This window comes from Rhineura floridana, chromosome 14 (assembly GCF_030035675.1).
Source record: "Rhineura floridana isolate rRhiFlo1 chromosome 14, rRhiFlo1.hap2, whole genome shotgun sequence".
NCBI classification, from domain to species: Eukaryota; Metazoa; Chordata; class Lepidosauria; order Squamata; family Rhineuridae; genus Rhineura; species Rhineura floridana.
Genome location: NC_084493.1, coordinates 6,024,059 through 6,049,414, shown reverse-complemented (window position 1 = coordinate 6,049,414; position 25,356 = coordinate 6,024,059). Strand labels below are relative to the sequence as shown.

The 25,356-nt window shown below is 43.8% G+C and overlaps 1 long non-coding RNA gene across 5 annotated transcripts in view; it reads left to right on the top strand.

Moving 5' to 3' along the window:
* LOC133369924 (uncharacterized) overlaps positions 1–24,551 on the top strand; it is a 60,383-nt gene extending 35,832 nt beyond the window's left edge. For 3 of the 5 annotated variants that reach the window (XR_009759023.1, XR_009759022.1, XR_009759021.1), the window contains 5 exons: positions 6,237–6,951; positions 10,994–11,197; positions 14,608–14,905; positions 17,716–17,880; positions 18,838–24,551. This is a non-coding gene — a long non-coding RNA (uncharacterized LOC133369924). The remainder of the gene's footprint in view (positions 1–6,236; positions 6,952–10,993; positions 11,198–14,607; positions 14,906–17,715; positions 17,881–18,837) is intronic. The other 2 variants (XR_009759024.1, XR_009759025.1) reach the window with 2 other exon arrangements.
* The last annotated feature ends 805 nt before the right edge of the window (positions 24,552–25,356 follow it).

The window sequence follows — 25,356 nt, the reverse complement described above, 5'->3', positions numbered from 1 at the left end:
GTTCTCTCTCTTTCATTGTGTATTCTCCATGTACATTTTCTAATAGTTCTTGATAAGTTAACCATTTCTCTTTTCCAGACATTTCTCTTCTATAAAACGCTTCTTGACTTGAGACACATAATGGTATTTTCGAATAAAACCTTGGTTTGTATCTATTCCATATTTTCAACATGCAGAGAGCTTTCATAGAATTAGATATTCTAGGGTGAATAATTTGGATGAATGTGATTTTGTTTAAAAGAGAGGGGGAGGAAATGTATTGGGGCGGAAGGGGGAGAAAGCGGGAGAAAGGAAGGCAAGAACAACCGGAAGTTGTTTCGTCAATGGCAGGAAACAAAATAATGCCCAGAGACAGTTAAAGGGGTGGAGAAAAGGGAGGATCTAATGGCGAAGAAACTGCGCAGCCAAAGAAAGGCGCTTAAAAGGTAATACACAGTAGAAGCGCACCCAGGTGGGTGTGGATTTTAAAAGCAATTTCGGGGTTTTGTCGCATTGATTTAATCCAGATTTAAAGGCAAAAGCACCTGAATGTACTCGCGTTGGCAAAAACGTCATGTAAACGGTCCAAATTAAAAGGATCTGCAAAAAGCATCAGATCCAAATTATACTGGCATCTGATCAGGCCCTATAATGCCTGAACAGGACTTTACATCACTCTGTTTCTTTAAACTCGATCACCGATCAACTTGATCAGTTGTGATTTGATGACTGGCAACTGAGGGGGTAAACAAGATGCAACTTGTTTCAACACAGATGTCTAGAGTGGCGACATTTATTTGATTGACTTTAAAAGTGCAATGATTAATCAACACAGGAATACAGGAAGCTGCTTATATGGAATCAGACACGCTGGTCCATCTAGTTCAGTATTGCCATCACTGACTAGTACTGACCTTCTAGGTTTTTAGCCAGGGGACATTCTCCACCCTACCTCGATATGCCAGGGATTGGACCCGTGACCTTGTGCATGAAAAGCATGACCCATGACCCTTCCCTGTAGAATACTTAGGGACATGGGGAGCTACCTTATACTGAGTAGGATCACTGGTTCATCTAGCTCAGTACTGTCTACACTGACTGGCAGCAGCTCTCCAGGATTTCAGGGAGTTTCTCCCGGCCCTACCTGGAGATGCCAGGAATTGAGCCGGGAATCTTCTGCATGTAAAGCAGATGCTGTACCACTCAGCTATGGCCCTTCCTCTCAAATGAAGATGCAGATTTTCTTGTTTGGTTGGTTGCAAAATATTATTTTATATACTTCTAAAAATCTGCAGATGTCATGTATTGTCTGGGGAAAGGTATGTATCCCCTTCTCTTACACCCAGGAGAAGATGTCTCTTCTAAAATGATGCCTACTGCTGGAAAACACCGGGGGGGGGGGAAGGAATGTCATCTAAAAACAAACCAAGCAAGCTTCACATTTCAGAAGGCCTGTTTTGACTCATGTGCACATTTGAGGAATTAACTGACAAATGAATCAATTCATTGACCAAGCTTTGCATGATCTGTTGATTAGGATTGTTCAGCCAGGGGACAGTCTTACAGGTCTTCTGCAATGACACAGAACACAGGTAAGCAACCTGCGGCTCAGGGGGCACATACAGCCCTGACCTCATTTTATAAGGCCCCCAAATGCCTTCTGAAGCTGCCTCATCCATTCCTCACTGTTCGTTTCTTCTTTATTCTCCCTCTCCAGCTTTTAAAAAATCTTTCTTTCCTCTAGTTTGAGAACAACAAGAAACAAATGGAAGAGGGAGTATTGTATATTATAAAAATTTGCAAACTGGTGTGGGAATGTGGAGAACTGAACTTAGGAGTGGAAAAATGAGAGCACCCAAAACTGACAGATTCACCCATTCCTGGTCATGGCTATCATGCATAGCTTGGCCCTATTTCACACATTAGAGGGACAACCTCTGCCTGCTATTGAGCGCCAAATAAGATGAGATTTTAGACATTCAGGATCTGATTTCCCATTTCTTTAAACTGGATTGGGATCACTATGTTGGGAGACAGGTTTAACCCTTTGCCTTCCATTTCCCCCCCAATGCATTTTACTCATCTCCTCTCGGCGAGGTGCAATTAGCCTTATTACGGGGGAACAATGTGGGTTTAATATTTATTCTCTAACAGGGCAAGTAGCAGCTTCATAGGGGTCTTGGGGGGTGATTTGCACAGATAAAATGGTGCTGGGAGAAAGCATTAACCCTTTGCAATTGCCAAAGTCCAAATATATGGCCCAGTTCTTTGGCCCCATCTGCATTACACATTTCTTCCCCCAAAGTATCCTGGGAATTGTAGTCTGTGAAGGGGGCTGCAAGTTGTTAATTAAATTTATATCCCACCTTTCTTCCCAGGAGGAGCGACAATTCCCAGAGTTCCTTGGTAAAAGGGACTTATTGTTAAACCACTCTGGGAATTGTAGCTCTGTGAAGCAGTTCCCCAACTACTTTTAAAATACATGTAAAGAAATGGGGGATCTCATTATAGTTCTCCAACCTTTCCTCTAGACTGGCTCTGTGTCAGCTTGGGATGGAAAGATCTGTCCATTACGGTTCTCTCTGTCTCTCATTTTTCCAATCTTAAATTCAGTTCTCCGCATTTCTGTAACAATTTGCAAAAACATTATTTTAAAACAATCCTCATGGAAACTCTCCAGCATTTTAGTACAAATGTCTCCTAATAAACACATTTTTGTAGGCAGTTTTGACTAACATATTTTTTGCAAGGATTTTCTCATCATATAATGCATTTGCGTGTGTTATTTTCACTCATAAATTCATTTTTATTGCTCACTTTCCCCTAACATATGCATTTTTGTAAACATTGTTCAGTGGGCATTGCAAAATTTGAGTAAGTGCGAATTTTGAAGGATGGCTGTGTTTCGGTTCCCACATTGTTTCTGAAAGTGCAAATTTGATAGCTTCGGCTTGAAATGCGAACTGAATCAAATTTCTTGTCCATCCCTAGTGTCAATCAACCCTGGGTCTCTGATAAGCATATTAGTATTCCCGATCTCTATGTATGGATGTGAAAGCTGGACAGTGAAAAAAGCGGATAAGAGAAAAATCAACTCATTTGAAATATGGTGTTGGAAGAGAGCTTTGCATATAACATGGACTGCGAAAAAGACAAATAATTGGGTATTAGAACAAATTAAACCAGAACTGTCACTAGAAGCTAAAATGATGAAACTGAGGTTATCCTATTTTGGACACATAATGAGAAGACATGATTCACTAGAAAAGACAATGCTGGGAAAAACAGAAGGGAGTAGAAAAAGAGGAAGGCCAAACAAGAGATGGATTGATTCCATAAAGGAAGCCACAGACCTGAACTTAAAGATCTGAACAGTGTGGTTTATAACAGATGCTATTGGAGGTCGCTGATTCATAGGGTCGCCATAAGTCATGATCGACTTGAAGGTACATAACAACAACAAATTAGTATTAGTATTTATTAGTATATTTATTACCTGCCCTTCACCAGCAGGACCCAGGGAGGGTTACAACAATTTAAAATTCAATTTTAAAAACAGGTAAAACAAATTACAATCACAGGAATATGGTGGATTAGGTGTCAAACGCCAAGGTAAAGTGCTACATCTTTAGCATACGGCAGAAACTACATAAATGAAGGTGCCAGACACAACTCTGTGGGGAGGGAATTCCATAGCCTAGGAACTACCACAGAGGCCCCATCTGCACTATACATTCAAAGTAGTATCTTGCCACTTTAAACAGTCATGGCTTCCCCCAGAAAAGACCCCTATTCCCTTCATAGTTCCCTACAGTTCCCAAGATTCTTTGGGGAAACATGTGTAATGCAGATGGGGCCAAGGAATGAAAGAATCCCCTCTCCTGGGCCAACCCCCTTGAACATTTGATGCAGGTGTTTTGTCAAACTTGAATTTCACATGTTTAGGAACCACACTAAAAATATCTTCAGGGAAAAAAAGTAACAAGTGAAGATGTCATCAGCAAAATACATACAGGATATTAAACACTAGTGAATTTTTATATACATACACACATGTACCCTACAAAACCCATGTGGCTATAATGTGATCTGTTTCATTCCTCCACAAATGGGTTCCCAAAGTGAATAAAAGATTTCTCCAAAATCAACACTTCATGGGAGCCCACGAGAAGAAGTTTTCCTTTGTTGAGAAGGGTATAGTATTATTTGTTGTGGGGTGTGTTTTTTTATATACATTCTAAATTAGGCCTGCAAAGGCATGCTTCATCTTTAATTCATCACTCTCAGCTGAAAGAGATTAGCAATGTCTAGCACGCACCCCCTCGTATGGTGCTGACCTCATCAAGTATGGCCTGAAATTAATTAGCCTCATTCATTCCAAATGGGAAACAAAGGATAATGGAGTTGTATTTTTAAAGATGACCATCGCAAATTGCACACAGCGTGTTTAAAAGTACCCCCCAATACACATGCACACACATATTGCTTCAAAACCATCTCTAGGCTAACGTACTTACTAGCCCTTGCAATATTATGCCAAAATTAGCAAGGGATCAAACGAACAAGAGAGAAGGGCCCGTTTAGGAAGTTAGCAGGGGTTTATTTACTTCTAAAAAATAAGGTGACAGAGTCAGAGTAAAATATGACTAGCAACACTCATGGAGGATAAGGCTATCAATGGCTAGTAGCCAATGCTCTGTCTCCATGGCGAGAGGTAGTATGCTTCCGAATACCAGTTGCTGGAAACCACAGGAGGGGAGATAGCTCTTGTACTCAGGACCTGATTGCAGGTTTCCCATTAGGCTGGCCACTGTGAGAACAGGATGCTGGATTAGATGGCCACTGGCCTGATTCAGCAGTCAGGCTCTTCTTTTGCTCCTAGTACCTGGGATAAATGGACCAAGGTGTGTTGCTGTTTTCAGTCCCAGGCGTTGGCCTGAAGACACAGGAGGCCAGCTCCCTGCTGAAGCTAAGCAGGGTCAGGTCTGGTCAGTGCCTGGATGGGAGACCTCCTGGGAACCATATGTATGCCGCCTTGGGTTCCATGGTGAAAGAAAGGCGGGGTATAAATAGACCACAGGTAGTCAAGTGTGTGTGTAGAAACACCCATGTCTCTGTGGCAAGAACAGCCACTGTGGTGCAATCCAAATGTCATTTGACTACAACTCTTACAATCCCTGACCTTAGGAAACACAGGAAGCTGCCTTATACTGAGTCAGACCACTGGCCCATCTAGCTCCATATTTTCTACACTGACAGGCAGCAGCTCTCCAGGGTTTCAGGCAGGGGACACTCCCAGACGTACCTGGAGATGCCAGGCAGGGCTGGCGCCAGACATGACTGGGCCCTTGGGCACCCGCCTGTCCCAAGCCTGCGGTACCATAGCCCAACATGCTCTAGATGCAGGTGGCGCAGGGCTAATAAGCCCACCCATGCACCCCACCTACATCTCGTATTATATGATTGATGTGTGCACATGGCGTGCATGCTTGCCATCACCCAACCGGGTGGCAGGAGTATCAACCCTTTAGAAAATCCCTCCGCTTCCATCTTTGGTGATGGCAGGCATGCACACAAAGTGCACATGACATTCACACTGATGGAAAAGTAGGTGGGGCATGCATGTGGGCTTATTGAAGCCTGGGCTGTCTGTACTTAGGGAGGTGCCCGGGAGCTCCCTCTCTGTGATCCGTGGCAGGGCTGGATTGCAGAACCTGATGCTGCCACTGATCACAGAATGGGAGTGTCATCCTCCCATCCTAAGGAGGGCCCCTTCAGGGGCCCCTCTGGACCGCAGGGGCCACCTGGCTGCCCTCTGGCACCAGCCCTGATGCCAGGGATTGAACATGGGACCTTCTGCACGCAAAGCAGATGCTGTGCCACTGAGCTATGGCCCTTCTCCATTTCTTACAGCTTTGGAAGTTCATCTACATTCTCATGGGAAATGTTTTTTTATGATGTGAAACAGTTATTTCCCACAAAGATGCAGGAGTGAAGGAATTGTGAAGGTATAAGCCAGGGGATATGGAATAATTGTAGGCTTTATCGGATGAAGATGTTATTAAACACTCCTGATTTTTTGGTGTGTGTGTGGGGGGGGGGGATGAAAGGATGTGTGAAGTCTCCAGGTTTTTCTCTCTCTCTCTTTCTTTTACCAGCTCCAGTGATCATTTTTAAAAGAATATATATATATACCTTGGAAAATTATCAGCAAGAAATGAAAGCTGTCTCTTCCGTCTCTGGTTTAATTAACACAGGTATTCCAATTGAACTCCATTTATCAAGCGATTATGGATTAAACAGTAACTCAGGACTGACAATGAAAATGTTACCAAGAGGGCGGAGAAGAATAGCTTGAAGAAAACCATGCAAGTGACTTTGCCATTGTGGGCAAGAACAAGCTTGTGCAAATATTAGCCAGGAAACACAGCTCTTTTATTCTGCTGGAAGGACTGTTTTGTTTTTGCAGCCTGGAAAAGTTTGTTTGCCAGTCGATGCAACTATTCATTAACACTATGGATTGTGTGACCAGGTTTTGTTTTTTAAAAAAAACCCGTCAATCTTTCTAATATAGTGTTTTCTCAGCTAAAATCCATAGAACCTTCTGTGGAGTTCCTGAATAGGAAGATCACACATGATGGAAAAGCTTCCTTTAAAGTAGGGGTGGTTATTAAGCTGTGGATCTCAGATTCTGATGGACTGCCATCTCCCATTAGCTCCAGCCACCAAAGCCAACGGTCAGGGGTGATGGGAGTTGGGTGCTGATAACATCTGGAGGGCACCAGGTTGGAGAAAGCTGTTTTAAGGTGGTCTGCTATATCCAATCCTCTTGTGCAAGATGCAGCTGCAGGAACATCTACATTGCATCCTCAGTTCAAGTAGGTCAGCCAAGAACCTCAACAGGAATGGCGAACTTTGCCCTAACATAGAACATGCCCCAGAATCCTTGGCAACATGCCCTCAGCAGACAAGGTAATATGGGAAGGCTTCTCTGAAAGTAGACAGTACAAGTGGGACCTGCCACAAAAAGTTGCAGTGTGGAGGGTTCACTCAAGATTCCAACCACGGGCATCCTGTTCCCCCTCACACCTAGTTTTCCATCCCTGACCCCCCAGTCAACAATCAGTCAGCATTCTATGATCACAAAGCACACTTAGGGCACTACCAGATGACCTGCTTATTGAGCATTCACCCTGATTTGTTTGCAGGAAGATTAGGGCTACATACACATTGTCATTTGTTAAGAGTGTTGGGAATTGTAGCTCTGTGAGAAGGGAAACTACAGTTCCCAGGATTATTTGTGGGAAGCCAAGTACTTTAAATCTGTTTTAAATGTATGATGTTGGCTATTTAACAAGCATTCATTCTGGTTTGTTTGTGGGGAGGTTTGTAGTTTGCTACGTATGCTGGGAGTTTTAGTTCTGTGAGAAGGGAAATGACTGTCCACAGGGTTCTTGGTGGAAGCTGTGTGCTTTAAATGTGCGTCGAACATGCATTAAAAGCATGGTGTGGATATGACCAATGTCATCGTCCCTGCAATCCACCAAAGAGCTGCACGGAGCATGGCTGGGCTGGGCAGGGAATGCTGGGAGGGGAGACTCAGGGAAGGTGTGAAGAGGCCACCTGTGCCCCAAGGGTTGCTCACCTGTGACCTAGACAAAGAAGCCATCGAATAATAAGGCAGGACATTCCAACGGGGGGGGGGGGACCACCGTCAGTGGAAGAAATAAAACCAAACAGTTTTGATGTTGAATGTTTGCTGGGGCATCCTGAAACCCACACTGCAGTAACATACGCACCTGCCAGCCATATATAGCAGCAATCCAGGCTTGATTTCCTCTTTTTTCTTTCCCTTCTTTATTTTTAAAAAAGGGAACGGAATCTATAATTTTAAATGCTGATCTGCAACCGCTGTTTCTGAAGGCAAACACTACAAAATTGCTGCTGGGTTGATGTCTTTGGTGCTATAGGACACTTAAGGGCCCAAAATGCGTTACTGATAATTTAAAAAAAAAAAGAGTAACAAAACATCCTCTCGTCCTCCTCAACCCCCCCCCCCGCATTTCTTGTTCTGAATTACTTTGTGGCGTCCTCATATCTCCTTCAAGTGGCATATCTGCTGGGCATGGAAGCCATAGGAGGGCACCTAGCCATGGAATTACAATTAGCCAGGCATTCATAATGGCTTTGGAGTGGGGAGGGAGGGTGGTGGTGCATGGGGCCATGCCACACCCAGATATATTTATTTACTTATTTATTTATGCTTGTCTTGGAGGATGTAGAGATGTTCGCTGGAGCTTTGTGACATGCGACACTGCCTTTCACATCTGTCAAATGGAGGGTGAAAGGGAAGAAGAGGAAAAGTGGTAAAAAAAGAGAGAGTAATTTGGAGTTTGAGGGCCATATTATTTTCTGGGCAACCTTCTGGGGGCCACATACTAGGGCTGGGGAAAGCCAGAGGCAAAAGTAGGCAGAGCAATGATGCACAATTTACTTTTTGTGCACTCAACTAGTTTCTACACTCCCTCCAACACTCCATCTAGGCAAGCAAGAGGCACACTCTAGCCAGGTAAAAGCAATCAAGAAGGGGGGATGGAGCAGGGCCAGTAGGGGGCATGGCCTGGGGAAAGTCCCATGGGTCAGACAGAGAGGCTTGCTGAGTGATGTTGTATCAGACCACTGTGGGAAATTTAAACTGGCAAAAGGTAGCTCTGGAACCAGAGGCCCACCGATATTGGAGGGGGCCTACTAGAGGGCATCTCGCTGAGGACCCACTCCAGGCTAGAGGCATCCCAGATGGAGGGTGAGATTTAGGGTGGCCCTGTGTCCTACCCTACAGATGACAGCCCTCTATTTAAAGGAGTCCTCAGTTTATAGAACTACCCGGTGCAAGTCCGATTCAAACGCAAAGAACCATAAGAAGGGAAAGTGTGGTGCTGAAGTTGCTGCCCATCATCAGTAAATATCTGGACAGCAAACTGACTCTGAGCAAGCATGAAAGTCATCTTCTCACCCTCCTCCTCACTAGCGTGAGATATATTGCATTTTCTACTTACAGCATAGTAATTATTTCTAAATTTTGCATCTGTTAGTGTATATTAGCATATGAACCTACCTGGACCCTTAGATCTTCCTCTGAGGCCCTTCTCCAGGTCCCTCCTCTGAGGGAGACTCGGAGGGCGGTGACAAAGGAGAGGGCCTTTTCAGTTGTGACTTCTTGTCTGGAATGCTCTGCCCAGAAAGGTCTGCCTGGGGCCTTTACTGACATATTTTCAGCACCAGGTAAAGACTTATAGCTTCCGCCCCCTCCCAAGGTATCTGATAGACTGAGATGATTTTTTCGTTATTAGTGTGCTGCCAAGGCTTCTTCTGTTTTTATGATACTAGATATTCATATAGTGTTCGTTTTAATTTTTCTTTTAATTGTCACAGATGTTTTTAGGTTTATAGATTATGTTGTTTTTAATTGGTTATGTATGTCACTCTGGGTCACCTGGTGAGAAAAGCAATGATGATGATGATGATATTAATACAAATACTAATACTAATAATGTTTTTATGTTTTATAAGTCACTCAGGGACCTTTGGGTAACAAGTAACTAACAAGTCTAAATAATAATATGCAATTTTTTATGCAAATCTGTTTTCTGTTCTCTTTTGGGGGGGGGTTGCATTTCCTCTTTTTTTGGCAATCCATAATGGTCACCCTAGTTAGGCTGCAAAGCTTGTGTGGGGTGTGACAGAGGAAACAGGCAAGGGAAGGAGAGATTGGGAGACTTCCAGATGAATGATGGTGGGAACAATTTGGCCTCCGTTAGATCATGCTCATATCTTGCACTTTCTCATACTGGGCACATTCAGTAAGATGCCTTATTTTATTTTTTAAAAATCCATTTCACTCAATTTCCTGAAATATCAGTAAGATGGATGTGTGTGTTTAAAACCGCTACTCTCATCCTGTCCTTTCTAAGGATTTTTCAGTGTGAGAACTTGAGGGCTAGGAAAGTAGAAATAATAATTAAAAAACAAACAAACGCCAGTGTTAGATCTCACAATAAAATGCCACAGGATGAGAAAGTTTCTCTCTCTCTGTGTGTGTGTGTTGAACTTGACCAAAATCACCCCAAAAGAGCTCTGAAATCTCACAATCAAATCTCATAGGGCTGGAGGGAGCATGACTGAAAATGCAGTTTATGGTATGTGCAGCCTTAAAACAAACAAGAGCTCCTAGAATCTGCAGCAAAATCTTTCAATATAAGGGAATGGAGAGCATGTTGGCAATTGTACATGCTAATGAATAATGAACCCCTGGTATAGCACAGTGGGGAGGAGAGGCTGGCTGGGAGTCCAGAGTCTGTGAGTTCCAATCCCCGCTCGTGTCTCCTGGGTGTCAAGGGCCAGCTAAGGATCACCCCACAGTGAGTGGCTCAGGGGTTACGTGCCCTGCCATCTGTGCAGCCGTGGGCACGCTGCATAGTCCCAAGGAGCCCAGTTGCCCCCTAGCTGGCAGTTGCAGACAAGGAAGGGGCTGGTTTGGCCCTAGCCAGCTGGGGAGGACTAGCCTCAGAGGGAGGCAATGGTAAACCCCCTCTGGATGCCGCTTACCATGAAAACCCTATACATAGGGTCGCCATGTCAGGATCAACTTGAAGGCAGCCCTTTTCCATTTTCCATAGTTGGAACCAGCACATATTTAATTTATGGAATTCCTGGCCACAAAATGTGGTGACAGACACCAACTTAGGTGGCTTTAAAAGAGGGTTAGACGTGGGGACTTAGAAAGAAAATTGCTTTAGATATTGAGTCAGAGCACTTCTCCATCTAGCTTAATATTTTGTTTGCTGACTAGCAGTAACCAGGGTACTGCTGTGCCAAAATCCATCCTCTTACTTCTCAAAAGTTTTCTGCCTTGGGACACATTTGAATTTCTTTAGAATTTTGGCGGCTGCAGGATTTCGAGTTCACCTTATTGTTGTGAGGTGGCTGAGAGGGGTATATGTGTCTTTCTTTCCAGCAGATATTTCTGCAGCACTTGCAGCATCCCTGGCTGCCTGGTCTGAAAAAGCCCCGTGGGAGGAATTACCTCGTGATGCATTTCCCTTGCACTTTAATTGAAGCGTGGGCACCTGGGAAGGCTGCAGAGTGCAGCCCACCGGTGAGATGATTCATAGAATGAAAGAAAGGGTACTCACAAACATCCCGCCACCTAGAAATTAAGGTAAATGCAACCAAAACTTTGCACCCCACCCATAATAATTTCAACAGAGGTTTCTCTCTCCGATGTTTTTTTGAATGCAGTCTCTTTTTCCCATTCACTGATGGAGAATGCTTGAAACAAACAAGCAAGCAGATAGAGAAATTTCTGACACAGTACTACTCCAGGGTTTCAAGCATGAGTTTTTTTCCAGCCTTACCTGGTGAACCTGAGACCTTCTGCATGCAAAGCTTGACCTCTGACACGGAGTTCCAGCTATTCTCCTAGAGGAGAGGCTGGCAAATGATGGCTATATGCTCCCTCCAAGTTCAGAGGCCTCCGAATATCATTTGCTAGGGAGCAATAATAAGAAGGGATGATTGCCCTCATGTCTTGCCTATCAGAAGGGCCTTAGATCAGTGGGAGAGCATTTGCTTCGGCTGCAGAAGATCCCATGTTTAATCCCTGGCATCTCCAGGTAGGTCTTGGAAAGACACCTTGCCTGAATGCTGGAGAGTGCTGCCAGTCAGAGCTGACAACACTGAGTTAGATGGACCAATGGTCCGATTCCATATAATGGAGCTTCCTATGTTCTGAGTTATCTGGTTGGCCACTGTGGAAAAGGAGATGCTGGGTTAGATGGGCTTGATGAAGCTCATGAAGGAACAAGTGAAGGTCAAACTGTTTTGCTGAATCTTCAAAATCTTAAGAACATAAAAAGAGTCTGCTGGATCAGGCTAATGGCCCATCTAGTCCAGCATCCTGTTTTCACAGTGGCCAATGGCTGAGATGTCTATCGGAAGCCCAAAAGCAGGACCTGAGCGCAACAGCACTCTTCCCACTTGTGATTTCCAGCAACTGGCATTCAGAAGCATACTGTGAGACAGTGGAGATAGAATTTTTTGGTGGTGGTGGGTGGGAATGGGAGAGCATTCCCATAAACATTTATTTTCCTTGGAAACCATGCAATTGGATGTGAATTTCAAACCGGATAAAATTCCAGTCACTATTAGCAATGCTAATGGTATATCCCCTCATTGTCATTTTCAAATGTTGGAATTCATCTATACCTAGTTTAAAGCTAGTCACCAGACAAAGAAAAAGGGGAGGGATGGGGAACCATCAGGGAATAGAAGCCCATCTGAGTGGGAGGGGGGGAATCTACATTTTAATGAAAATATTTTCAAGCCATTTCAAATAAGAGTCCAAGAGAAATAATTACAAAAGTTTGGAAAGAAAGAGCATTAGCTTTGATAGCTTTCTCTTCTGTGAAGCAATTAAAACGAGCCATTTTTCAAATGCTAAGCAGAAAATTACTAATGGACAGACTCAAAAAAGCTTTCATTTCAAGCTCATGTCCTTTATTCCTCTAAAAAAAGAATGAAAGGGGGAAAGTAAGGTGGCTTTCAGATAGATTACTCCATAAAGGAGTCACTCGCTAGATGTCATAAAAACTATGGCAGCATAGAATGACGGAGATTAACAGCCCGATTTAAATCACACAACAGCCCAGTTAATAGCAACGTCTAATTAAAGAATGTATTATAAGTCTGTAATGTTGATTTGATGGAGAAACCTCAACTTTGGAATTTTCCATCCTAATGGACTGTTCATATGGACTATCCATTTCAGGCACGTGTGAGCAATGTTTGACCCTCCAGATGTTGCTGAACTACAACTCCCATCAGCCCCAGCAAGCATTGCCAAAGAGTAGGGATGATGGGAGTTGTAGTTCAGCAGCATCTGGAGGACCAAAGGTTCTTCATGCCTGATGTAAGAAGATTCAGTTCCTCATCCCTAGCACGAATGTCAGTGGCTTGGACTACCTTTAGAAAAATAGGAAGGTCCCTTATATCGAGTCTAATAATTAGTCCTTCTAGATCAGCATTGTCTACACTGACTGGCAGCGGCTCTCCAGGGTTTCAGATAGGGGTCTCTTTCAGCCCTATCTGGAGATACCATTGAGGATTGAACTTGGGACGTGCTGCATGCAAAGCACATGCTTTACCAATGAGCTACAGCCCTTGTTGCTGCAATAGAAAACTACCTTCTATGGAGTGAGATCATTGGACCATCTAGATCAGTATAGGGGATAGGTCAGCTATTAGCCATGATACCTAAATGGAACCACTTTGTTCAAAGCATTGAATCAAAGCATACCACTGAATATCAAGCCAAGGAGATAAGCAAAAGGGAATACTCCACTTCTGCGAAGGTGGGCCAGCCAACCCAGGAGTTATCCAGATGTTTTTGGACTACAACTACCATCAGTCACAGCCAGCCTGGCAAGGATGATGGGAACCATTCTTTAATTTTTTTATTTTGGTAGTGGCACTAACTGGTACAGAGTACCGGCACATTTTTCTGGCTGCCCATGGCGACCATTGGGTGCGGGCACCCACAGGACTTTATCAAGGTATGAGTACTGGCATCTCATTTTTTACTAAAAAAAAGTAATGGGATGAGAACTATATTTCAGTAGCATCTGGAGGGCACCCCCTTGGCTGCCCCTGAGCTAAGGGGCATCTGTCTCGCCACTGTATGAATCAGAATGCTGGCCTAGATCAACGTGTGATCTGATTCAGCACGGATGTTTATGTCTTCTTATTGAAACAAAGCTTCTCGTTCCCTAATTCTGAACTATTTGGCCAACTATTTAAACGGCTTGCAGGAGATTTTTTATTAATTATTTAATATCCTGGCCCGCCTCTATGGTAGAGCTTTGCATGCAGAAGGTCCCAGGTTCAAGCCCAGCATCTTCAGGCAGGGCTGGGGAAGACTTCCTCTCGGAAGCCTTGGAGAGCCACTGCCAGTCAGTGTAGAGCAGCCTTTCCCAACCGGTGTGCCTCCAGATGTTGTTGGACCACAACTTCCATCAGCCTCAGCCAGCATTGCCAATGGCTGAGGCTGATGGGAGTTGTGGTCCAACAACATCTGGAGGCACACCGGTTGGGAAAGGCTGGAGTAGAGAATACTAAGCTAGGTGGCCCATTGGTCTGACTCAGTATGTAAGGCAAATTCATATGTCCATCTCATGCCAGTTTGGTTGTGTGAAGCAGATTCTAAAATATTTTAGCAAGGAACAAAGTGGTTGTGGGGAAAGAAGAATGGGTCAGAAACTAGCACAAGAGCAGCATGAGCCTGACAGTCCACATAGTTAGCTTCCCAGGACATATACAGGCTTTCCCAGCAGAACTGGCACCTTCCTGTTCCTGGACTACTTCCCATGCTGTTCTGTGAACCACCTTTCCAAAGACGTGATGTGGTCAGAATCACATGAAATAAAGTTTCAGTAGTAGAAGATATTCATGACCCTCTGGATCAGGTACAGTGTCCTCCCAAAGTAAAGGGATTGTGTGCAGATTCAGCCCATCTGGTATCATGAGGATGAGAATGAGGATGCTATTAAATTTATATCCCACCTTTCCTCCCAGAGGAGCCCAGGTCAGCAAACAACAAACAATACATCTTAAAAACAATTCCAATACAGATACAGACCGGGAAAGGTCTCTACTTCAAAGACTTGTTGAAAGAGGAAGGTCTTCAGTGGATGTTCAAAAGATAACAGAGATGGTGCCTGTCTAATATTTAAGAGGAGGAAATTCCAAAGGGAAGGTACCACCACACTAAAGGTCTGCTTCCTATGTTGTGTGGAATGGACCTCCTGATAAGATGGTATCTACAGGAGGCAGATCACCTGAAGAGCGCAGTAATTGACTGGGTATATAAAAGGTAAGACAATCTTTCAAGTATCCTGATCCAAAGCTGCATAGGGCTTTATAAACCAAAACCAGCACCTTGAACTTAGCCCAGTAGCTAATTGGCAGCCAGTGCAGTCCTTTCAGCAGTGGGGTAACATGATGGTGATATCCTGCCCCAGTGAGCAGCCAAGCAACTGCACTTTGCACCAGCTGCAGCTTCTGGACCAACTTCAAGGGCACCCCCACATAAGCTACAAACACATTTATCAATTACAACAAAGTGTTTCCATTGTTTTTGGTGTATAAAGGCCAATCACTTGTGAAATCCGTTTGAAGCTGATTTTTTTTTTTTAAAAAAAACACACTTGAGCTGATCCCACCAGGTTTTACAGTAAAAAGGGGTGGGGTTTGACTAGCATCGTGACACACTAGAACTGGCAGAACAGTAAGTGTGTCTCTACCTGTGGAATGCATTGCAGTAATCTAGCCTGGAGGTTGGATGACAGTGATCAGGCTTTCCTGATCCAGAAACAGCCATTGATGTATTAGAGCATTGCTTTTACCTTTGAAGGATACCAGGAGAGTCTATATTCTTACAACAGATTTCTTGAGGAAAGGTTGCATGTGCAAAACTATGTGATGAAAGCAGCTCCAGAGAGAATCAACAGCAAATTTAGACTTGTGGTTTCCTTGTTGATCTACCAAATCCTGAGGAGCACTCTGCCAAATCTAGAAAGTCTGAAACCTCCAAATAACACCAATGACCTTAGGAGGAACATGCCAGGGAGGCATTTTAGCGCTGGCTAGAAGTGCATATTAAAATACAAGGCATTCACTGTAGTAAAAACAGGGTACCTCATTCCAGCTGTCTATATATATTCCTTTCCAGCACTAAATCTGTCCAGGGACCTTTCAGAAATACAGCATTAAGCCTCATGCCTTTGCTTAGTGAATAGAAATGTGAAAAGGATGGAGATAAAAATCAGAGGGACATACAATAGCGAATGTTCTATGATTTAATCACCATTACAGCTTAAAACAGCACAGTCGACATTCACCCTTGGTAAGTCAGGGATAAATCTCCGCCTATGGCTGCCTGAAAGAGTGACAGCATGCTAGCGCCAGGTCCTTTGACAAAGAAGACCCCTGGAGGCAGTGCGAGGGAAAGAGCTGAAGGGCACTGGAAGTAGTCTGTTTCAAGAGTGGCTGTTTACTAGCAGTCATGCGGCAGCTAACGTACAGGGCTGGCACACTCACCCGACATCATTGGGCAATTTCCAGGGCCCTAGCACCCCCTTTTTTCAGGCCCAGCTGCCTGAGCAGTCTGTGGTGGCTGGTGCCTATTGGGACTGGTTGGGGAGAAGCCAGGGAGCCCCCATCCTCCTTCCTGAGTTCTGCAAGTGGCAACAGGAAGACAAAGGAGAAGGAAGCTAACAGGTGGATGGATCCTATTGACACAATGCCCCAACTGAGCATTCTCTTGAGAGGAGGTGCACAGGAATGCCAGGATTAAGACCAACTGGTGGAGACCAGTGGACCTAAGGCAGAAGTGGGGCACCTTCTTCAGTCTGAGGGCTCATTTCTTTATGGGCAACCATCTGAGGGCCACATGCCAGTGATCAGTGGAGCCAGAAGTTGATGGGGGCGCAGCAATGAATACTCATTTTTCCTCTGTCAAGTAGGCTTGTTTCCACACGCACTCACACACCCTTCTCCATCCTCCATCCAGACAAGCAAGAGTCCTTCTCAGAGTTCAAGGACACATATCCGGACAGTGAAATGCATGACCAGTGAGGGCTGTGGCCTGGGAGAGTTCCAGGGACCAGATAGTGGGCCACAGGTTCCCTGCACTTGACTTAAGGAGTGTACTTTGCTACTCATGAGAAATCCTCATAGCTCTGCAGAGGGCTCAGCTCAGAGCTAAGGAATATGTAGGCCCGCTGGCTGTGCTTTTGCTATTAAAAAAAAAGAAAAGGCAGGACACTATCCCAACCACTTCTTCAGCCAGGAGATAGATAGGGCACAGGCCTGATTCATCACACTATGAACACATTCACACCATACATTTCCCCCACTATTATTCTACTTTAAACAGCCATGGTTTCCCCCAAAATAATCATGGGAAGTGAATCCTGGGAAGAGTGCTGAGAGTTGTTAGGAGACCCCTATTCCCCTCACATAGCTACAATTCCCAGAGTTTCCTGGGAAGAGGGATTGGTTATTAGGCCACCATCTCCATAGGTCATTGGTTCCATTGTCATACTGTTCTAATCATGAGGAAGTTTCTCCTGATATTCAGCTGAAATCTGGCTTCCTGTAATGGGCTTCCTTGAGCCCATTATCCTGCGTCATGCATGGTGTGAATGTAGCCTTAGTCACTGTGTAGTGTGATAGAATGTTGGGAACTGTGTCTTATCAATAAGAACTGAGGCAATTTATACTGACTTAGGTCACTGATCCATCTCCCTCAGCACTGGCTATACCTGGGGTGGGGAACCTCTTTTGGATTCAACCTTGGCCATCCCTCCAGGGGGCACACACCAACAGAAGGTTAGCTAAAAGTGGGCGTGGACATCCACAATCCCTTGTACACAGCACACACACAGAGGACACACATAGGCAAGTTCCCATATGCAGTTAGCCACAGGTAATCACAGGTGCACAGGCACATACACAGAGGCACCCAGCCCTTCTTCATCTCTCTTCAAATGATCAGTCTGATGAGCAGAGAATGGGCAATTTTCATCCCCATCATAGCGCTGAGCTGGGCAGAGAGGTATGAAAAATGCTTTGTCCCCATTTGACTCTGTACTCTTGATTTTGTCTGTTTGTTTTTCCCAGTGATGGTCCTGCCACCAGAATATTGGATCAGAGGATGCAGAGGAAGGCATGGTAGGCTGATCAAATCTGTGATCTGGCAGTTCCCTGGCCTTAGTCTACTACACTGACTGGCAGCAACCTCCTCTTTTAGACAGGGGCCTTCCCACCCCTACCTGGAGATGTCAGGTATTGAACCTGAGAATTTCTACATACAAAGCAAGCACTCTACCACTGAGCTCCATCCATCCATCCATCCATCCATCCATCCATCCATCCATCCATCCATTATTTATAACTCTATCCATGACCATAGTGCTTTATATAGACACTAAACAACAACAACAACAACACCATTAAATTTTGGTGGTGAGGGGGAGGGGAACAGAAGAACCATAAGCAAGGGAAAGACTTTAAAAGAGAACTAGACAAATTTATGGAGAATAATACTATCAATGACTTGTAGCCATGATGGCTAAGTTCTTCTGTCAGTGTTGAAGGTAGTATGTCTTGGTATACCAGGCCCTGGGAATCACAACTAGGAAGAGTGCGATTGCACTCAGGTCCTGCTTACAAGTTTCCCACAGGCACATGTCTGGTCACTGTGGGAACAGAATGCTGGACTAGGTGGGCCTTTGGCCTGACCCAGCTCTTCTGATGTTCTTATAGACTTCAACAGCTCCCACGGGGAAGGCTGATTTAGGACACAGGAAACTGCCCTGTGATGAGTCAGACCATCTAACTCAGGATTGCCTCTGAATACCTGTTGCTGAGGATCATGTCTAGGGAGAAGGCTGTTGTCCTCATGCCCTCCTTGTGGGCTACCCAAAGGCATTTGGTTGGCCACTGTGAGAAGAGGATGCAGGAATAGATGGGTCTTTGGCCTGATCCAGCAGGGCTCTTCATGTATTCTTAGAAGAGGTGAAGGAATGAGGGGCATGTACAAGCCCATGAAGTTACCTGTGCTTAGGTAATGTTTCCTTTGGGGTGAGGGCTTTGCAGAAACAGAAGTCCTACATCAGTGTGAAGCAAAATGAAGGGGGAGGGGAGATCTAAATATGCTATAGAAGACTGACTTTGTTAGAAAATTTCCACATCCATGTTGAACTTGCTGCTCTCTTTAAAAAGGGCATTCTTCTTTTGCAGCTTCTTCCACAGAGAACAGGTTCACATTCTTCACTGACTTTCTGGCAAGGACATTGGCCCTAGTTCACATAAACAAAAGCAGAAGGACTGGCAAAACAATCCTCTGACTTTTTACTATGTGGGACTGCTAGTGGAGAAACCTATCTCTGAGTGCCCCCTTGTATTTTTTTTTATCCTTCCAAATAGTACAATGACATATCATATGATGACTTCTGTCACCCTTCTCAGGGTGGGGTTGGGGAGCAACAACCCTGACTGTCAGTATCCCCAGACCTGGATATTTTGTCTGGCAAGGTTCATAAGAGGAAGGGGAAAAAATCCTAAGCCATAAGGAAGTTCAGTGGCTACAAACTTCAGACATGCATGTTGAGGAACATCAGAGGCAGAATTCATACCTCGGAGCTCTTTTCCATTATCAAATGGGATCCCCAGTCTCGCAACTTGAAAACATGCGTCTCTTTGGAGAATTGCTCAAACATACAGCGTGCACGGCATGAAGCACTCATATTTCTAATCCTCTTCAGAATGGTTTTATTTTCGGTGGTGGGGGAAAATGAAAAACAGCAGCTCGTACTAGAAAGGAGATGGAGAGGAAGTCAAAGAATCCTTGGCTGGAGAGCTGAGAAAGTGTGGCAGAAATCAAATAATCTTGTACAAGATGAAAGCTGTTACAGACAGCAGAAATGCTGTTTCCTTGTGGAGGAAGCTACACTACAAATTCAGCGTTCAAAGTTCTCATGTTTCATCCTAACAAATTCCATTACATTAGGAAGATTAGAAAAATTGCATTCTCTTTCCTTGGGCTGTGAAACTGTAAGCAAAGTAAACTCATGCAGGGGGGAGGCGGAGGGGGGATATGATATTTTCCTTCCCAAGATCAGAAGGCTCCAGATATTTGCACCTAGCACAATGAAGAAATGGGGGGCATGGGTTGTATCCAGTGATAGTCTTACTCAGAGTAGACCCATTGAAGTTAATAGGAATGCCTAACTTATATTCATTCATTTCAGTGGGTCTACTCTGAGTAGGACTTAGCTGAGTACAACCACATGGGATTGCATAAAGAAGCCAACTTGAGGTCCTCATTCTCTTTAGACCATCTTTTACCATAACAAGTGTGAAATGGAAGGGCATGAGCAGGATTATTAGCAACCGTTGAGAGATTATTTTTCTGAACAATTGGTCTTGTTTGTGGAAAAGTTTTCAGGCAAAAATGAAAAGGGGGAAGGAGAGAAGGAAAATCCTGCCCCCCAATGATTTATTAATGGTTGATTATGCCATTGAAATGTCATTAGTCAAAAAGAAAATAAAACAGCTGATTATAACAATGGTGCCACTAACCATTTTTGGAGAACATTTTTAAGAATGTTGTACTTTTTCTTTGCTTGCTTGCAAGAATGTTTACCTGTTCATTTAAATTTCCCACAATTGCTTCTGCTACAAATTGACTTCATTTGCCCTTAGAGAAACCACATAGCTAAATCTGATTGGCTTTGTAGACCGGCCTGCAGCCAGGGGGATGGTGAAATGGAGCATCCCCCCAGAACTGTGCTTGGTCTTCCCCTAGGATTTTTTTGAGAAATTGTCTTCTTTTTAATTTGTGACGTGACAGCCAATGACAATCCCACTTTCAAGAATGACAGCTTGTTTTAAGGACAGGAGCAATTTAAGAATATGACCCTCTGAAAAATTCAGTGAATAAGGCAGGTGCACAACAAAAGGCTCATCTGGAAGAGCCACCAAAAGTCTGCTCACTCAAGACTTTTCCTGACTGTTTTCCTGATCACAGTCACCTTATAATTACTTAAGTGAGCCCGAGAAAATCAGCCTGTATAGGAACATGACCCTTAAAGAGTTAAATATCAGAACTTTGTATTATGGGTTAGAGTTAGACTCCACCCCATGGACTTTCCTTTGCTCTGCTTTTCAGTTTCAGTTGTGCTGTTCACCCAGGTAGCAATAAAGAAGCATGTTTGTTTGCCTGTAGTAAGAAGTAAGAGTTTGTTCATTCTGCAGTTATTATAGTGAGTAGCGCAGAATTTGGTTCTTATTGCTAAAGGGTGAAATAAAGAGGAAAGTTAGTGATAGGAAAAAATGGCTACCATTTACTCTTTTAAAGCATTCACTAAACTCACAGTCGTACTGGCTATTTTTTTCTTATTGATTACTTGATGACAAAGTTTGGAAACAGCCCTAGAGGAATCGAAATATTGGTGTGTACACTACAGTTGGCTAACTGGCTGGCTGGCTGGACACCTAGGCTGTAACTCAAGCCTAATTTCTGATATTCCCAATATGATCAGGTGATCATGAAGCCTTTTCAGGGTTTCTAGACAGAAAAATCAACCTAGTATCCAGTAAAAAACACACAACCCAATTGCTTTCTACAATTAGCATCCAGCTGCTTAGTTCGTCCTTTATAGAGCAGCCTGTTAAAACGTTTTCCCTTTATTGTACAAAAGGAAAGAAAATCTAAAGGTCAGGAGCAAGACTAGAAGGAGGGAAGAAGGCTCTCAAGGAGAAGTTAACAAACACACCCTACTATATTTATTTTCTCTCTGCCCTTCTCTAAACTTGTAGTATGGACAAGTTTGTTTTTCAGGTGGAATCTAAAATGGAGATACCTAATGCAGCATCAAAACCACGCTCAGGAGTTCACTGTCTTTACCAAAATAGCTCATTTCATGACGTATCAGAACACAGGGACAGAACACAGGTGAAAGGGGAATGTAGTTATTGGCAAAGTCAAGCTTTTGAGTCTGGTATTCCTGGGGGATCTCTTAAAAAAGGGGTGAGACAAATCAACAGATTAAAGTTCATTCACGTAAGTTAACCCACTCTCTGGATGGAGATCACTGTCTTTCTCTTCCCCTGGCCTGGCCCTCACATCTTCTCCACCAGTGAGGGAAGAGGATTGGCTGACACTATGCACCTCTCCCCCCCCCAGATGTCCCACTTAGAAATGTGACTGCCTCACCTAACAAGGATTGCTGGCTTCAGGGCTGTTTGTAGTATAGTGACATTATTTATTTTACTCTGTGTTCCCTGATTGGTTGGGACCAATTGGATTTCAGCCTAATTCAGGAAGGTGAAAGATGCAGCAATGAGAAGGAAAATGGCAGCATAGCAACAGCAGACAAGGGAAATAATGTGATCCAAACAGGATCAGAAGATGTGGCCTATGTTTTTGTGGGGAGGGATCATTGTACCCCTCCAGATATATTTTTTTCTGGCTGAAATATGGAAATCAGTGAATATTCAGCACACTCTAGTAATTTGTACACAATTTGTTTGGATTCTAAGTGATCAAATATTACAATGAATCAGTATGGATGATATAAATGAGTGATTTTGCGGGTATTAGCTGGCAGTTAAATTGGAGCTTAATACCAAGCTCTGAAACTGGGCTTAGTAGTGCTATTGAGAAGTCAGAGAGAGATGGGATCACTTGAAGGATGGGCCATTATTAATCTTACTTGGAATCTGATCCATTGGCTCTAGGCAAGGCAAGGGCCTAAATCTTAGTGGCAGATCACATGGAAAGTCCCATGACTAGATCTCTGGCATTTCCCACTTAAAAAGAAGCTCAAATAGTAGGGTTAAGGAAGACTCTCTCTACTTGAGATCTTGGAGAGATGTAGCCCCATGTAAAATATCATTTCTGATCTTAAGAACATTCCTACATGAGTTGGAAAGCACTCTCTTTAAGGAGCTCATACAGCCAAGAAAATGCAAGACTGCCCAGGTTTAGATTTCTATCCCAGATTCTTGAAGCCAACACACAACGACCGTAGCTGCAATATCTCTCTCCCCAACTCAGCTGTCCACAGCACACTCAGCATCGTAATCATGCAAATTAAATACAAATTTTTAAAATTGCCCACATTAAAATGATCCATTAATTTAATAAGGCTCCAACACTTGTAGGGAACTATTCTAATTGCATGATCTTGCCATTGGCACATCTTAAAAGACCTGGCAGATCTTGAAGATATTTACACCTCTGGGATTAATTTTATTGTAAGGAATTAACTTTTGGCAAAGCTCTGTTGCTGCTACTAGGAAAAAAAAGGTTGCTAACCTACTTTTTAAAATTATTATATTGCTGGAGAAAAAAAAATGGAGTTGAATAAATTGCCTGACTAAAATATTAAGAACATCTCCCTTTCCCCTGTCACAAAAATGTTGTGTTTTTTTTAAAAAAGTGAACTGGTTAGACCAAACCACCCTGTAAAATTCATCCCCTCCTCCTCTCCCACTGCAAATGTTCTGATGGCTTCCGTGATATCACCTCTGCTCAACCAATCACTGTGCAATAACTAAATCCTGAGGCATAGATTATCAATTTTTTCTCCTAGATTAAGCAATGGGGCTGAAAATGAAGTCCTGCTTCACATTTTATTGCCAAACCACAGTTTGGCCACCAGGTCCATATTTCAGGCTCACACATTCCCTCCTCCTCTCACATACTTCAGTCCCCTTCTGGTTCACGCTAATCAGAGCTTTCAGTTACATCCAAATTGAACAAACATGTGAGGGCCACAAACCATAGAGTACCTCCAAATCATAAACCATAGGTTGCAGTAGGCTTCCAGTTCTGGCCTGAAGGTAAACAATAGTTTTCCCAGTTCAAACAGCAAAGCAAGGGCGACCAAAAGACAGAGAAAGAACCAGAGTGCTATGCAAATGCTCAAGATTATTATTATCAAGCTAGATCAGGGGTGGGGACAATATTTTCAGCCTGAGGGCCGCATTCACTTGTAAGCAACCTTCTAGGGGCCACAAGCCAGTGGTGAGCGAGCCCAGAAGCAAAAACTCAGGGAGTACAAGATGCTAATGCTACCTCCGTACAGCAAGCTTGTTTCTGCACACACTCACGTCTCTGTCCTCCATCAAGGCATGCAAGAGTTATTATTAAAGCACCTTGGACAGCTCCTCAAAAGTTCAGTCTAAAACCTGGAATGGATTCACTGACCTGCTGACATTGGAGCTACTAGTCTCCACTATTAAAGAATTCAAGGGCACATTCTAGGCAGGTGAAAAATACTTAAGGAGAGTGCACAGAAGGCTTCAGGAGAAAAGGGTGCGGCTAGGGAGGGGTATAGTCTGGTGAGATTCCCAAGGACCAGACAGAGAGCTAGAAGGCCACATTCAGCCACTGGGTTAGATGGTCCAATGGACTGGGTCAGCAGAAAGGTCCTTCCTAAGATCATTTGTCCCACAAAAGGGCTTTATTTATTTATTTATTTGGTGCGGACCGTCAAGAAAATTCCATCACAAACACTGCTGCTCTCCTCCTCTTCCTCCTCCATCCTCACATGACCTGCCAGTCCTGATTTGCAGCTTAGTTTGCTGCTCCTAGCAGAATTTCCACCCCCCCCACTCCTGAACAGAAACTGGAGCAAAGTTTAGCAGAAATGCATGTTTGTCATTGAACGGGGCTGAGAAGAAGGAAGAGGCGAATGATAAGATCACAGCCTGCAGCGCTTTGTTTATGAGAACATCTTCCGTGTGATATATGTCTGCACTAGGTGAAAGGATGGTGTCACCCCCAACATATTTTAAATGCTGTGACTGTCAGGCAAAAAGACAATGATGAACAAGTTTATACAAAAAATGCAGCACCCAGCAAGGAGCGTTTTCATGTGAGGCGCCTGCTTCAATTGAGTTTGCAATGCAAATTGTTTTCTTTTTTTAAATAAAAAAGAAGGCATTGGCCAGAATGCACATTTGCATGACAAATGCCCAGTCTCTGCTTTCTCTTCTGTGTGAAACAACTACACACACACATGCACACACACACAGCTCAAAGAGAGTTGAGAGTCGGTGTAGTGAACTGTGGCTGAGAGGCAGAATTGTGGACTGGGAAGTAGGGATGGCTAAATTCGTCCATTTCAGTTTCTTCCATTTTCTCATTTTTCCACACTAAAGTTCCATTCTCCACATTACACATCAGTCTGCACATTTTTAATAGGAAGGAAAAAGTTCTCATGAAACTTGAACATTGCTCCAATATACACGTTTGTAGGCATTTTTGTTAAAATGTACATTTTTGCAAAACAACAACTCCTAAAATAATGCATTTTTATATGTTATCCTCATGAATATATGCATTTTATGCACATTACTTGGCTGGATAACTGCATTGCAAAGTTCAGAAAAGTGTGAATTTCAAAGGATGGATGTCTTTCGGTTTGCGTATTGTTTCAGGAAGTGTGAAGTAAGTAATTTTGCCTTTAAATGTGAAAGGAATCAAATTTCTCGCCCATCTCTACCAAGAAGCCCCTTGTTTAACTCTTGCCCTTGCCAAGTACTCATTAGGTGGCCTTAGGCCAGTGTTCTTCCACCATGGGCCCCCAGATGTTGTTGGACTACAGCTTCCACAATCCCCAGTCAGCTTAGCCAATGGTGAAGGGCAATGGGAGTTGTAGTCCAGCAACAAATGGGGGACCCCAGGTTGAAAGGCATTGACCAGTCACCATGATCACAGCCTCAGCTTCTCCATCTGGTATGGTGAGG